Raw genomic sequence first — 4,487 nt, forward strand, 5'->3', positions numbered from 1 at the left:
ATTAAAACAAATAAAACCCCTTTTATTCTTAGGCTAGAAAATAAAAAGATAGTTATTAGTAGTACTTTTGGTTCCCTTAGGTACGATATCCTGGTCTTGCCATTACTATACTATTGTTTGATAGGTGCGCTTGCCTTTTCGTCGTGATAATAGTTAGTCTAGGTTTGATCTTCATTATAAATATTTATTACTTGTTACGAATCACGCGATCAAGTTTTTGGTGCCGTTACCGGGGAATTGAAATATTAGGAACGCTCAATTTTTATTACTTTAGCCATTTATTTATTTTTATTTTTTTCCTTGAAATTTAATTTAATTTTATTATTATTTATTAATTGACTTTTTCTTTCTCTTGGTAAGTTTTTATAGTTTATGACTAGAAGAAACTCGTCGAGACCATTACTTTTTGACGAAGAAATCGATCGCACAGTTCGTAGAAACTGAAGAGAAATAGGGCGCAACTTAAGATACATAGAGAACGAGCAAGAAGTCGATACTCAACCTCCAATCGACGAGATGGCTGAAAACCAAGGCAATCAGCTACCTCCTGCAATTGCGGCTAATCAAAATCCTGCACGCACTATGTATGATTATGCTAAACCTTCTTTAACAGGAACTGAATCTAGCATAGTTAGACCTGCTGTAGCTGCAAATACTTTTGAATTAAAACCTAACAGTATTCAGATGATACAGCAGTTTGTTCAGTTTAATGGTTTGCAGGATGAAGATCCCAACGCTCACTTAGCAAATTTTCTGGAATTTTGCGATACATTTAAAATCAATGGCGTTTTGATGATGCCATTTGTATTCGGTTATTTCTTTTTTCATTGAGGAACAAAGCTAAACAATGGATGAACTCGTTACCACAATGGCCAATTACTACTTGGGAACAAATGATCGAAAAATTTCTACTAAAATATTTTTCGCCGGCTAAAATGGCTAAGTTACGTAATGATATTTCTTCTTTTGTGCAGATGGACTTAGAAACACTTTACGATGCATGGGAGAGATACAAGGATCTATTACGAAGATGCTCTCACCATAGATTACCGCTTTGGCTTCAAGTACAAACATTCCACAATGGTCTGAATCCCTAGACTCGGCAAATGGTTGACGCAGCTGCTGGAGGAACCATCAACAACAAAACACCTGAAGAGGCTTATGAATTCATTGAAGAAATGTCATTGAATAATTATCAGTTGCAAGTCATGAGGACTAAGCCAACAAAAACGGCCGGTGTTTATAACGTCGACTCAGTTACTATGCTGTCAAATCAGGTAGAACTTCTCAATAAAAAGATTGATGGTTTACTTGGTTCTACGTAGGTACCTCTAGTAATGAGGTGTAACTCAAGTGGAGGAGGTGTGCATACAGAATATCAATCCTTCAATCCTAAAACCGAAGAGGAACAAGTCAACTATATGGGTAACAATAACTTTCAATCTCAAAATAACCCATACAATAACACGTATAATGCAGGTTGGAGGAACCACCCAAATTTCTCCTAGGGTGGTCAAGAAAATCAAAAGCCACAAAATCCTCAACAGCCACCTTATCAACAAGAGAAGAAACCGAACCTTGAAGAGATGCTCTCAAAATTTATATCAATGTCAGAAACCCGTTTCCAAAATACCGAGATAGCACTTAAGAATCAACATGCATCGATCCAAGGACTCGAAACTCAAATAGGCCAGCTATCTAAACTAATCTCCAAATGACCACAAGGTAGCTTACCAAGTAATACTTAACCTAACCCAAGGGAACACCTCAACTCAGTTAGTACTCAAGATAAGGAAGGATTCATTGCACCTGAGCCAGAATTGATGTAAGAAACTGTGGTGAGCAAAGGTAAAAGTGAGGTAAGTCATAACAAACCAGTGACTGTCGAATATAAACCTCGTGTTCCATACCCTAACATGAAAAGGAAAGACCGCTCAGATGAACAATTCGGTAAATTCCTTAAACTTTTAAAAAAATTACTTATTAACCTACGGTTTATTGAAGCTTTGTCGCAGATGCCAAATGCAATGAAATTTTTAAAAGAGCTTTTAGTAAATAAGTAGAAGTTGGACGAAGCGTCGCATGTAGAGCTAAATGCAGTCTGCTCAGCTATTCTATAGAATAAGCTACCCCACAAATTAAAAGATCCAGGGAGTTTTACAATTCCTTACTTAATTGGTAGTTTAGATATAAGTCATGCATTAGTTGATTTAGGGGCCAGTATTAATTTCGTGCCTTACAAAATGTTTAAGCAACTAGGTCTTGGGAAACCTAAACAAACTAATATGAGCATTCAATTGGTAGATAAGACTATAAGATTCCCTAGGGGTATTATAGAAGATGTACTCGTGAAAGTAGACAAGTTCATATTCCCCATTGATTTCGTTGTTCTAGACATAGAGGAGTATAATAACACCCCTTTGATTTTAGGGAGACCCTTTTTAGCAATTGCTAAAACAATTATTGATGTTGGCACATGTGAGCTTACACTTCGTGTGGGAGACAAAACGATCACCCTTCAAGCTCGTACTTCTGGCATCACATCAAACATTGAAGGTAATAGTCCACACCAATCTACTAAAACTGACAATATGACTTTGCAGAAATTAAGCTTCAAAGAAGTTCACGAGCCATGTTCCAGAAATGATAGAGGACACACTCATGAAGAACGAAGGCTACGGATAGAGGAGCTAGACGAATGGCGAGCACACAAACCGAGAACACATGATAAACCTAAACTACGCTAAAACAAGCCCGATACCTCTCCTGATCAACTTAAGGTTGGCGATAAAATCTTACTAGATGCCGCAGATCCCCACATTGTTACTACCACACCGAATGAGGAAATCCCTCTTACAGTACTCAGTATTTTTCCATGCGGTACGGTGGAGGTGAGTCACCCAAAGTTCGGCACTTTTAAGGTAAACAACACCCGATTAAAACCCTATTTTGATAAGATTAATAGCAAGAATGGGGAGTATAAACTCCTCAAACCACCTTGACCATTCACTAGAGAGGTAAGTCGAGCTTAGACTATAAATAAGCGCTTCTCGGGAGGCAACCCGAGCACTAACATATTTTGATTTCTTTATTTTTAATTTCTAACAGTTTAAATCATTAACTTTATCTTTGAATTGCAAAGTTTTTCAGCACACACGGCCAGGCACATGGGGGTGCCTAAAGCCCTGGCCAAACAGGGGAAGAGACATGGTCGTGTGATACGGCCGTGTGGAAGCAGGACATGATTTCCCAAAAACACGGGATACGATAAATCCCCATGGCGGTGCGACATGGCCGTAGGTGAACTTGACAGGTGAACACGGGCGTGGGAATAGAAAAACACGGGCATGCCAGGGGCAAGCTCGATTCTGTTTCTTCAACACGGGCGTGAGACACGCCCATGCCGTTAAGCCAAGGACAACAATACACGGGCGTGGTACCCTAACACACGAGCGTGGGAGAAGCGAACAAAGCTAGGCACGACCGTGCGACATGGCTGTGTGCCACACACGCCCAAGGCACACGGACGTGGGATAGTAGCCGGGCACGACCTAAATTGTAAAATTCGAAAAACACGGGCTCACCTTCAGAGTACACGGGCGTGGCCCTAGGCCGTGTTCACCTCTCCTATATAAGCAAATCACAGTTCATTTTCTTCTTCCTTTCAAAACCCTAGCCGAAATCTCCCCTTCTCCACTCCCTAATCCCTATCCTGCTACCATTCCCTAGATTCTCACTTCATCAACCCCCAAACCACCCTAAGCTCCACTCACCCTACATTAATCCTCACTTTTCCTCTCTCTTTTCCCTCCATTTTTCCTCCACACGGTTGTATCCCCACGCCATACGCCCGTGCTCACCTCCAACACGCCCGTGCGCCACCCTACAACAACTTTTGGTTCACTTTCTCAACCTTGTTTTTCCAATTTGCATTACTGCATTGGTATTCTATATGCCTTACACAGATATTGTTACTATTACCAATTTGTTCTGAATAATTTAAGAATTTGTTTTAGTATTCTCTACATTTGAACTGTTAAAGCTACTAAATAGCATATGCTAGTTTTAGGATTCTTGCTTAACTGATGATGCATCTTTGATTCCAGTAAATGCTTCTGAATAATCATATAAATTTTTCATTTCTCGCTTGATATCGTTAAATGTTAACACATCTTGGACGTACTATATCAATGCTCATACATTTTTAGGTACATTATGTCATCATCGAGAGGCAAGAAGGTCGCGGTCCCATTGTCAAAGAGACGTCTGGGACCGGGTTCTTCCTCAGTACCTGCTACAGCCGAAGTTCAGCACTCATTCCTTGAGTTTTCGCAAGCTTCGCAAGAAGAGCTCATCCAAATACTTCAGGCTCGACTTTTAGCAGCAGGCCGCTGCAACGACTGGGCAGATGTCTCCACAAGGCATCTCGAGCATGCTTAGCATGAGGATGATCGAGAGGTGCTGAGGAACCTTCCCTCCCCAGTATC

The 4,487-nt window shown here is 40.4% G+C and overlaps 1 non-coding gene across 1 annotated transcript; it reads right to left on the reverse strand.

Annotated features, from left to right (window-relative positions):
• Window positions 1-941: 941 nt before the first annotated feature.
• LOC121228647 (small nucleolar RNA R71) lies at window positions 942-1,048 on the reverse strand. The gene has a single exon (XR_005926223.1). It is a non-coding gene; the product is annotated as a small nucleolar RNA R71 (small nucleolar RNA).
• Window positions 1,049-4,487: the final 3,439 nt, after the last annotated feature.

The sequence above is a fragment of the Gossypium hirsutum genome, chromosome A04 (genome assembly GCF_007990345.1).
Source record: "Gossypium hirsutum isolate 1008001.06 chromosome A04, Gossypium_hirsutum_v2.1, whole genome shotgun sequence".
NCBI classification, from domain to species: domain Eukaryota; kingdom Viridiplantae; phylum Streptophyta; class Magnoliopsida; order Malvales; family Malvaceae; genus Gossypium; species Gossypium hirsutum.